The sequence below is a fragment of the Priapulus caudatus genome, unplaced genomic scaffold, assembly GCF_000485595.1.
Source record: "Priapulus caudatus unplaced genomic scaffold, Priapulus_caudatus-5.0.1 Scaffold140, whole genome shotgun sequence".
Taxonomy (NCBI): domain Eukaryota; kingdom Metazoa; phylum Priapulida; class Priapulimorpha; order Priapulimorphida; family Priapulidae; genus Priapulus; species Priapulus caudatus.
In genome coordinates this window covers 131,068-143,556 of record NW_014577201.1, presented here as the reverse complement: position 1 = coordinate 143,556, position 12,489 = coordinate 131,068, and the positions used below count along the sequence as shown (strand labels likewise).

At 44.0% G+C, this 12,489-nt stretch overlaps 1 protein-coding gene across 1 annotated transcript in view; it reads right to left on the bottom strand.

Moving 5' to 3' along the window:
• The window catches only part of LOC106806074 (voltage-gated potassium channel subunit beta-2-like), a 34,191-nt gene that overhangs the window by 17,328 nt on the left and 4,374 nt on the right, over positions 1-12,489 (bottom strand). The gene's annotated exons all lie outside the window — the stretch shown is intronic.

Genomic DNA, 12,489 nt, shown 5'->3' with positions numbered 1-12,489 from the left:
TCCCTCTTCGGTGAGAAATGCATCGGCCGGGCATTTCATTATTCACGAAAAGTAAATAGGTCGGCGAAAAACGGTAGGTACAGGAACCGGTAACGTCGGTCACGCCCCATTTATGTCCATCAACGAAGAAGGCGGGGCTTATTCTGTTTACGGAGATGCGAAAATGCAACAGAAAGACCTAGCGCAGTGCGCTAAACAGCGTGTTATTTTCGTATTTGTGCCAAACTCTATCGTAGGTAACCATTCTAGCCTAGCAGAATGCCCTAGTTCTTGAGATCGGCGATTCCATGCTCTACTGGTATTATACCTAGAAGTTATAATAAGGAGGTGCGGTATAGACTGTGATTGAAAGACACAAAGTGTCAATCCTCGGCGAGCCTCGGCATCATGGCCGCATCACGTCCAGATGAGACGGGATACCAAAGAAGTGTTGCCGAAAGTAGGTGTTGATCCTAACCGTTGAGCACGGATCTTGCGCGCAGTTCCGCGGCAAGGCGCACGCGACCGCGAGAACGTCCTACGACAGTATGCAGCGCTGGCAGCTATGGATCCGTGCGCAGAATGCATAGGTCGGCGCACGGATCCATAGCTGCCAGCGAACAGTCCGGAACCTTAGCGGGGGACACAGAGGGCAGAGATTTGGAACGTGGGAGTAACTCGCGACTTAGATGTGGGGTCGTACAGATGGAGGGGGGCGAGAGCAAAGCTTTTGATTTCGCGGTGGTTTCATTTCCGTGTGGTCTTAGGCGTTTCCACTATAAGTTGTACAGCACCCCATGACGCCTGTCCTATGTAACACTTGATATGTGAACATCAGAGAGATCGCACCATGATTGCATGAAGAAATGGTTGAGGATGTTGTACGAGAGAGTATGCGCATTATGTGGCTATTCGTAACATCGAACTCATTCCTCTGCGTATTGCTCTGCTCTGTGCTGCTACAGAACGTCATGACAGCAGTACCTACGTCGTGTTGAAGGGAACTGTCGACAGCCGTCATGTTGAAGATGTCGGCGACGTTGTTTTGCCTGAAGTTCTTCATGTAACGTGATGTTGTGCACACAATCGCCAACTTCCTTAATATGATAGATTTGGATGACATTTGTCACGCGTAGTTGGACTTATATTGCTGAACGGCGCATATATGACCGCCGGAAAATGTATAACTGTTGTGTATGAAAGTTGAAAAGATATTAAAAATCCGACCGTTATTTCATGAAAAATTTGATAAAATAGTGATACGAAATAGTACGCGGATTGTACGCCAATTTACCTCTTTCAAATCATACGCTGTTTACGAATCTCCATTTGCTGGATTTCCCCCGAGCTCCGCCCACTTTAAAAATAGTGCTAGCATTGTGGCAGTGGTATCTTGAGTGTGCGAAAGGGCACTGCATGCAGTTTGATTGTGGCAGTGGTATCCTGGACCCGGTTCCACAGTCGTGGATTAACTTTAACCCTGACCCTGAGTGGTTAAACTCACTAACTCTGAGTTAGTAAACTCCGAGTTAAATTTGGGTTTTATAAACATGGATTAAATCCTGAGTTAAGTAACTCAGAGTTAACTCAGAGCAAGACTCAGAGTAACTCAGAGTTAGTATCCCATAATTCGACATAGTTAGAAAAGACGAACATTATAGACGCATGATAGACGCATAGACGATAGAGGCATGATAGACGCACGAACATTGTAGAAGGTGTAATGAAAAAACGTTATAATGAAAACCGGCAGCGATAAATAAATGAGGGAAAATATTTTACCAATCCGGGGATTGAACCATCTACGTTCGCGCCAGTGGCCCGGCGCTTTAACTGCGGCTATTGCGACATCGCTCAAAATCGTACATTTTCCCATATTATCACAGTACGGATGCCTGGATCAGCGTTGGTACGCCATCAATTGCCGACCAATGTACACCAAACGTAAACAAACACCTATGTTCCAGCGGCAGCGGGGGATCGGACACGGGGCAGTACTAGATAAACTAATTAGCTCTAGTACTAGTACCCTAGAGCTAAACTAACCTCGTAGAAACTACGAGAGTGTACGAACGGGCGCTGGATGGAGTTTGCGGGGTTATAGCTAGACTGGTACCCGTTCGCCACCTTCACTCCGGCAAGTATCCTTCGCTACACTAAAGTTAGTAAGTGTAGCGTGTGGAACTGTCGACCGGGGAGCAATCTAGGTTATAGCCGGCCGAGCCGTCTGCAGGTAAAGTCCTAGCGAAACGCTATGCATATAGCCTCGTTGCGCCATCTGTCGCACGCCATATGTACTACACTGATATGGGGGCCTGAACTAGTCGCTGGCACAAAAAAATTCAACTCCGTTTTTTACAGCAAACCAAGCGTGCCGAGTAGCGAACCAAGAACATTTCTAGGAAATGTTTAGCTACGTGGGTAGTCAAACCCGTCGTGCAATCGCCAAAACTGCTCAACTCAGCCAACTTCCCGCATACTTGCTATATAGTAAACCTGTTAAAATTGCTATTCAATGAGTGCAGCGTTGTTGTGTTAGTGTGCCGCTACGCGGCGTTTTTCGCGCTTCGCGCGAGATCCGGGCTGCCGATTGTCTAGGCGAGCGCGAGACGTAGCCACTGATATATAAATATATATATATAGAGAGAGAGAGATAGATAGATAGATAGATAGATAGATAGATAGATAGATAAATAGATAGATAGATAGATAGATAGATAGACAGATAGACAGATAGACAAATAGACAGATAGATAGATAGATAGATAGATAGATAGATAGATAGATAGATAGATAGATAGATAGATAGATAGATAGATAGATAGATATTAGATAGATAGATAGATAGATAGATAGATAGATAGATAGATAGATAGATAGATAGATAGATAGATAGATAGATAGATAGATAGATAGATATTATATCAGTGGACGTAACTTGCGCGGTAACGTAGGATCAATGGCTGCACTCATGGCGAGTGACGGGCGCGCTATCGTCGCCCGCATCATTACCTCGTCCACACGTGTGCATACACTTGTTAAAGTAGACATGATGATTGTCGCGATTGCACCCCTCGCTTTCTGCTGCCTGTTACTACGGCACAACACAGTGTATGTGCAAGGAGAACCCAGGAACACTGGGTTTCGGGACTTCCTAGGGAGTCCTATCAAGGACCAGACACGCTGCGCTATCTGTAATACGCGAGGGGCGTCTGATATTGCTAACTGGGCTTTGAGCTATGGCAACGATCGTGCTTCTTCATCACACATTCTGCTAACACACCTGTCGAGCAGATTGTATCATGGGAACGTTAGGTAACGGAGCATCGATTACCGAGTCCCCATATACATATCTGCGAGGTTCCGTCGATTACTGGGTAAACATTTGTAGATGGAGTGTGAGGCTGCTGCGGGTAATTCCGGTGATTAATTCCGTAATGAAATCGTTAGGATTGCGCCGAGGAGGGGCTAAATCGAAGACGTCGCGTGCTGGTGAGGCAAAAGAGATCTCCGTACGGCCAAGCATAGACCGGCGCTTGTTACCACACTGTAACGTAACGATAGATATTCAAGTAATCACTCCAATTTATTACACTACCTCATCATCGCGCGAAGATTCTGCCATCATAAAATGCAGACGTGTGCAAGATGCAGATCTTTTAAAGGCAGGGGTCGGTTTTTGCATTGGATCTATACGCATCGCTATATATATCACTGTGACTGCGATACCTTCGCGATCATCGGCGCTTTCGTATTGCTTTCTTTTCAACATACGATGATATATTGACACATATGTGAAAAGGAAGAGCTGAATTGTCTCGATACACGCCTCATCCTAGCTTCTCGTCGTGCGCTTGTATATTTCCCTTTCGTTCAGTCCTAGCGCAGACGTCGTTTGGATCGATTACAAGCCCCGCAAGGCCGCCATGGCTGCGACGGTACGCGATGTAGCAGATTTAGTAATGTGTATAGGAGACGACGACACAGAGAGATAGGCAAGCACTGCGACGTAGAGCGTGTAACGCGCACGAGAGACGACGATCTGCTTCCTCGAGTGCTGCTTTAATACAATACACACGTCGGGCGCAAGCAATCATGGCTTAATGGATCATTAGGAGAGGAATAATGGCAAATAAGCACGAGGGGGTTTGCGAAGGTGCAACTTGATATCTGTCTCGTGGTACCTTAATTTTGTATGTACATTGATTATCCTACACGTTTAGCCTCGCTATATCGCCTACAGACTGGAGACTATACAGACAAGAAGGATAGCGTGAAGATTGTACATAACAATGAGAGAGGTGGACAGACAGACAGACAGACAAATAGACATATAGATAGATAGATCAATCGATCAATCGGAAGATAGATAGATAAATAGATAGATAGATAAATAGATAGATAGAGAGCGAGAGAGAGAGAGAGAGACCGGGATAAGAATAGTAAGGTAGAGACGGAGATGGTCTGTGTGGGGGGGGGAGGGGGCAGAGAGAGAGAGAGAGAGAGAGAGAGAGAGAGAGAGAAGAGAGAGAGAGAGAGAGAGCAGGAGCCTACAACTACTATAACTATATGATGCCTGTGTTGATTCTTGAATATGCACGCGTTGGTTGACGCGGGTATCGTGTGCTTATAGCAAATTGTCGAAAAACTCGCCTCCTGCTCGCGCATGCGCTATAACACATTAATCTAAGCGTCAGCAATGGCGCATGACACGATTTAACTTGGCTATTAGTATTAAAAGGTAGGAAGGCTTAGAAGTATTATCTTACTGGCTAACGCAAAACGCAAGTCATTCTCTGTTCTCGCCTTTCCCTGTTGCGTACACTCGGCCGTGGGTCGAATATGTGATGCGCGCTGCTCGAAGCAAAGCTTGAGAATGTCCTCTGTCTCAGCCTGCAAGGAGATGCTCCAACGGTCACGCGGAGTCACTGTCACGGCGGACCATTTGCCTAAACTATATACACGTGCTCTTTAGATTTTGCCGCGTGATTCCAGAATTAATGGCAATTTTCAAAACATTGTAATATTATGTTAACCGCATATGTTAAATGCAGGGTGGGGCTTCAGCGTAATACATATTAATGACCTATATAAAAGGTAAGATTGCCCGCATGACGCGTTGTGTACTCCTGCCAGCAGTCAACATCATTATCAATCTCACACACGCCTGCAGGTTAAACACGCGCCGTAAATACGTACCTCATGCACGCACGAACACACCACGCACACTCATATATATAATATATATATATATATATATTATTATAGTATATATATCATATATTATATATGATATCGTGCGGATGACGTGTGCTCGATGGTTTCGGCGAAGCCACACTCGGAAGTGTAAGTGTGCTGTGTGTGTGTGTGTGTGTGTTTGTGTGTGTCTGTGTTGTGTGTGTGTGTGTTGTGCTGTGTGTGTCTGTCTGTGTGTGTGGGTGTGCTGGTGCTTCGTGTGTGTGTGTGTGTGTGTGGTGTGTGTGTGATGTGTGTGTGTGTGGTGTGTTGGTGTTTGTGTGTGCATATTGAGTATAATTACTAAAGCAGCATGCGTACGCATTTATGCTATAGTTTACACTCGTAATCTAACATGTTACTTCAATCTACATACTGATAGACTAGCTCGAGGGCCGTTGAACGTTTGATGAAGTCCTCACCAAGCACGTGCTGTGCGGACCCGTTTAGCTTACAATTGTAACGTATAATAGTCATCTCCGTGGCCGCGAAGCCCAATCGGGGTTACATTAAATTATCAAACACGTAGCAAATTCACTCATGTGCCTATTTACTCGATAAGCTGGCAGGGCATGATGGCTGCCGCGGCTGTGCGTGTAGATTTTTAGTAATGAGTGTGAGTGATTATAACATGCGCTCTCTTTTTCTAGCCTTGTTCATCGCGCGTATCACCAGTTAGTCTTGCGGTGTGTTGAGCTCTGCTTACCTCGTCGTATATTGTGCACCAAAGCGTCACCATGTTCCGGTCGATACTTGGAAATCCTTAATCGCATCACAAGCGTTCCTAACAAATCCAATATCAACATGAATTTATCTTGATGTCACTATATAATATATATATACTGATAGTATATATATACTATATATATCAGGACTAGATAATAGGGTACATACATACATGCAGAGAGAGAGAGAGAGAGAGAGAGAGAGAGAGAGAGAGAGAGAGAGAGATGGGTTGAATTTTAGGGAAAAAAGTTTCCCAGGCTATATAAACATTCATTACTGTCATAATACTATATGAACCCGTTAACTAAAAACGTGTAATATAACATCAAAAGACACCTAATTTCGACTCTATATTCGTATATTGATTTTAGCTTGATTTTGTCTGACACGGAGAGTCTTTCAGCTGTTTTTCCGCGAGGCAAAAAGACGTCTGAACCCAACCAATCACATTTTGGGCCCTCCCTAGGGCTTTCGTCTAATTAGTAATACAGTCGACTTGGAACACGTCATGAATTTGGACGTTTATCGACTTTCCTAATTCTATTTAGCTAAGGAACAGTCTACATGATTTAACTACTAAAACCCCATTCATATTCGTTAGCGTTTCTTCGCGCATTAACTTCTTAATAGCTATACAGTTCAGAAATATGCAAAGTATAATCGATTCGCTTATAATGCTGAAAGTACACGTTCTATGGCATGAATACATTAGGATAGTTAGGTAGAGATACTAAACCATAACTAAGAAAATTATACGAGGAAGTAGAAAATTGTCTCCCCGGTAGAATCGGAAGGAAGACATTGAATACTAAAATGTAATATCATTGTTTAAATAAAATGTATTTTTTTTATTAGTTATAATTTATTTTCTTCCTTTCGCCCTTTCGTTCCGTCATTATTTATATGCGCTGATCGCGGGATGGGATCAAATTGTATATACATGCGCACGCATCTATAAAGTTTTATCAACACTCCACAGTGATCGAGGCAGGCGAGACTTAGTACCGATCAGAGTAAATGCAAATCTACTGGTTTCTCCCTAATATTCACAGTGTTTGATCAGATGATTAGATAGTAGCTAAGTGTCCCAAGTAATTCCAATAATACGTCCAGGAGTACATAACATCTAAAAAATAAATCTCTTAGAGAATATTTACTCATTACATGACTTATTCAGTATAGTTGCTGGCGTTCTATATATTTAGCCAGCAATAGAATCGCCAGTCTATCATCGACATGTATTCATCGTTGTCATGCTATAGTCGGCTTGCCAGGTTTGGTAAGCGTGACAACTTCGATGCACACAGTCTAACGGTAGCCACAGTTCTGTGACGTCTATCTGTCAATGTGTCAACGCAGTTGAGCTGCGACTGTAAACCGTATAGCAAGCGCCTGGGGGTTGAATGAGTTCTGTAATATTCTCGGCACAAATACATCGGTCAATAGTAAACTACAGAATACAGAACAGCGCCATTAGTGGCGTGCGAAATATTTAGCGACAAATAAAATGCTAACGAGAATTCAAAGCCTGTCAGCATTTGATGCGATCTAGAGTATTTTGCGAAAGCAGGATTACTAAAAATATTGCCTTTAATCGTTTGTTAGACTAAGAGGCTTCCTAGTATGCAAGCATAAATGTGTACCCGCACCGCGTAATGCGTGCTGTGTATAGTGCGTATTTCATGACGTGTGTACGCATGCGTGTGTGCGTGTGTGCGTATGTGTGTGCGTGTGTGCCTGCGTGCGTATGTAAGTGTGTGCGTGAGTGCGCGCGTGTTTGTCTAGAAGCGCGTTTGGGGCGGTTGCTGTTATTTCGGAACTATGACACACAATTGCTAAGCTCATATAGAAATTCACCTTCGCTAATTATTCAACAAATACACGTCAGCGCGGCTACAGAACAGTAACGATTCAGAGGTAATCGAATGCGGGGGGACTGGAGACAAAAAGTGCTCTTACAGTTACAGCAAAATGATATATTATGTACGGTGAGGAACTAGCGCATTCTTGCGCCGCTGTTCTCCCCTATGCGCTGTGCTAATGATCCGTGCTCGCGCATTCCTGGCTAGAGGCGGGTGATCGAACATAATTATGTCCTTAAAATAGTTGGTGGTCCACCGCCCGCAGTAAACTAAAGTTATCGCGAATGGATTAAACAAACGTCTGCGTCGTTTTGGTGTCTTTGCGAGAGTTTTGCTCCATTTTCCACTGAATTTCGGCAGGTGAAATTTCGTAACCCGGCCGCAAATGTAGGTTGTCTACACAGTCGCGCCGTAATGGATGCATGATAGGGAGAGCTCTACAGTGATTAACATTGAGTGTCCGCTCGCGTAACAGCGCGTCAGGTGAGAAAAACCACGCCAGTAACAACCAGGTGACAATATTGCGATCTAAAAAATCCTTGGTTTGATTGTCATCACTAGGAAATATCCTTCATTGAAGCGAGAGAGCCGAATAATTCGTTCGGTCGCTGTGGTGCACGCGTGCGCAAGATGAGAATCCACCGGCCAGCAACCCCTTCGGCGGGAAAGTGAACGTATTCACTAAGCGACCGTATTAGTAAGCGAGCGTTTGCGTGCTTGGCGCGACATCTTATTTCTAAAGCTCGCTTTTCACAGCAGCCTCGTCCTTTCAGACTGTAGCGCATGAATACATTGACATAAAACGCTTTACGGTTTCATTCCTATATTGTGTTTTTCTTTCTTGGATTCTTTCAATTGGATCTATGGACGCATCGTACAGGGATAACACAGATATATCCGAAGCATTTGCTATCGGTATTTCCATACCCTTTGTCGTTTGCAGCGATAATTACAGTTTAGCCTCGTATATGTTATAATATTTTGGCGTGTTAACTACGACGTTGGCAAGCGTGGAAAGGTGAGGCTGCCTTTGTATTGATAATTACATTGTCTCCCCCGATAAGTCTTAATGTGAAAATCCGGCATCGTTGTTAATTAGATGCATGCACGGGCGGCAGCAGAGCCGTCACTCCACATTACCCTCACAGTCGCAGGTACTTGGGTCGTTTCAAGAATAAAATAATTGCAAATAATCACAAATTACATTTACTATCAAAGTCCTAATGTTTTATGGATTCTCTATAGACTAATAATTTCACGTAAACTCCGTTTAAATGCTCCTCTGCAACATACAGTCTCGCCGCACGCGCGCCAAAGTATTACAAATAATAGCCAAAAGAGAGTAAATAGACAGGACTTTGGAAGTATAATTTCTCTTTATTTACTCCCATTTTATTATTAAAACGACCCAAGTGTCTGTGCACACAGCTTGCGCTTCAGAGGCCGGTGTCAGAGACGACACATACGAGACAACGAGCGAGACCTATAATGCCTCCGGACGCCCACAGGGGGCCCGCTTTAATTATCCCTTTATGGTAGCAATCAAATCGCTACCAATCACGGCGCTCATGATATTTTTAGGCCAAGGAAAGCTAGCCGAACCGTAGACAGCCGGTTTTGCCCAGGTGCGGCGAAAAAAAGACGCAAGTCTTCTCTAATTTGTGCTAGAGCAAAGTGATCCGGCGCTGAGAGAGGAGCTGTTACTGCGCGGTTAAACAGTGTAGTGTAGTGTTAAACAGTGTTGGGTTAAACAGTGTAGTGTTAGTAAGTGACTGCTATAGTGCGAAACAAAGAACGGAACATTGCTTCGACGTCGCCATGACTTACGTGCGAGGGTAGGTGTAATGTCGGTGTGAAGGTCGTGGATATATCTCATACGAGAGGTGCGGCGCGCAGTGCACTGACTTAAATAATTGTCGGTCGGTGCCGATAGAAACCTGGGGCCCGTTGTCAGAAACAAAATTAGTCTTAACAATAGTCTTAACATTAACAATTTCTCCTAGACCGTCGACATCACTTTGTTTCGTATTGTTATGAGGAAATCTGCTACGATTTTTCATTCTCGTAACTTCGCAGCGTTTCTGTCAACGGTCGAAAAGAAAAAGTTAATGTTAAGACTAATGCTAAGACTAATTTTGTTTCTGACAACGGGCCCCTGGGCGATGTAGTTTTCTACTCGCAGCAGACGGCGCCAATCTATTTCACTTCATCCGCGTTTTATCTCGGTTCGTGTGAATGCGTGGCGGTAAGTTTCGAACATGCAGGCGATGTATAATTATTGTAAGACGCTACGTAAGACGCTAGTAAGACGCTACGAAACGCTGCGGTGTAAATGTATGATTATAGCTATTAGGAGTATTTCTTTATTCGTGTAATTGCGTAGTTAGTTAGTCAGTTTCTTGTCGTTCGGTTCTAGGGGAATGCGAATTATATAACAGTTTTCGTGTGAATATAACCAAAATATGTTTGACCGAAGCGTGTGGTTTCTATACCATTGATTATGATTAATAGTTAAATTTATTATTGCTCTCCCAAACACTCTGATTAGACGTATAATTTGTCGCAATGGGACACGCTACGAAATGTTATTAAAACTATATTCGTTGGTTATATTAGATATCAAATACAATGAATCTCTTAATTCTAACAATGACCGTTCTCAGAAATGGGTAGTGTCTGTTTTCTAACACTATACCCATATTAACAGTTACGGTTTCTGTTTCGCAGCAACAATGTTACCAAGTTCTAGACAACTATAATATCCGCGGGTATATAGTTACTAGGCATGCTATTGTTAGACTTAGCTCGGGAGAATGCTACACCATCAAGTTGATGCAGGAAAAAGAAAACTGCTCGTGTTAGTACCATGACATGTAGGATTGTTAGTTTGGGAAAAAGACAGTCGATGAGAAATAAAGCTCGCAATCACTCAGCCTAAGTCTTGTCGGGACGTGTGCCCGTGCTGCGTGGCAATGGAGCAGAAATACATGATGATAATGATTCTGTTTCTATATCCGCCACACATATTTCTAACTCTTGAACATACTGATAGTAGATTCTACAAGATTTCGTGAATATTGACATTCTCGCATTGAACCATCTGTGCATTTGTTTTTAGGCAGCAGATTCCATTCCTGATAGCAACCATTGTGCTATTTCTGTCGAACGAAGCGCAGTGCACTACCAACAGCAATCGACAGTTCTCTGTGTTCCCGTACCGCACCGACGACTACCAGCAAACCGAGCGGGGATCACGGTTTCCCGCCCTGGGCCAATTCAACACCGGAAGTTCATACACACCGGAAACGCAGGCCGATTTTGTGCGCAACTTCGCCAACTTCGACCCATCTGCATACGGAATATCGAACTTCGCGCCATCGTACGTGGGAATTGAGAATTTCAGCTTTGGGAATGCGTTAGATGCCGCTATGCGGATGGCATCTGACGCCAACGAGCGGACTGTACCGACGACATCATTTGAGTCTGAGCCAATCTTGAGCGCGAGAAGAAGCGGAAATGGAGTACTCGAAAGAATGCAACGAATTAGCCCAGTCGTCTTTAATAGCGTCGCTCTCGTACCGGCCCGTAGAGACACCATCCTTTCCGCTGCCGACCCCGCCCCCTATGGGCGCACGCGATATTTCGAATCGCTGCTGAATATTGGTGGCCTGCCATTTTCCATTCCTTTAACACCAGCCGGCCGGTTCTATGCTCCCCTGTACCGCAGCTAGAGTACGTTATAGGATTTCCTCCGTCAGGGATTCGCCTCAGGTCAGCTATTGTTCACTGTACTACCCGGGACACTGTCGAGTCGAATTTTTAGTAGGCCTATATCGATTTCTTTAACTCGGTGAAATTTTTTACATTATTTTGCGCACATGAACCAAGTGAAGTTGTAGTCTAATGGGGAAGAACATTAGCTAGTTGCGCTATAATTCTTATAAATATATTCTGTATACTACCTGGAAAATTCCTAATAAATTTTAAAATTGTGTTCTTATTATTAGCGTATTACTGTATATATAATATAGCAAAACAAATCAGCAGCAGTATTCTCTACATATACGACGCGATGGCCAGAAGAAAGGCTGCAGCTGTAATCTTGCTACCACTTGTCACTGTCGCAGATACACACCACGATATATTAGAAACATGTCCACGCAAATAGGCAACCTAATTTCAGCGAAGTTAAATCGAGAAGATTTTGAATAAAAGCGCGTGAATATATCTGCGCAGCGCATGTAACGTAAAATTGGATACATCGTCGCGCTATATATACGGATTACCACACCAACGGCTATAGTTGCATGCGAAAAACCCTTGGTTGCGTTTATTTTCTGCCGAGTTTACGCTCCGCTCAGTGCCTATACAGCAGCAGCTATAGAGCTAGCATGCTACACAGCAGCAGTTATAGAGCCAGTATGCTACACAGCAGCAGCTATAGAGCTAGCATGCTACACAGCAGCAGTTATAGAGCCAGTATGCTACACAGCAGCAGTTATAGAGTCAGCATGCTACACAGCAGCAGCTATAGAGTCAGCATGCTACACAGCAGCAGTTATAGAGTCAGTATGCTACACAGCAGCAGCTATAGAGCTAGCATGCTATACAGCAGCAGCTATAGAGCCAGCATGCTACACAGCTGCAGTTATAGAGCCAGCATGCTATACAGCAGCAGCTATAGAGT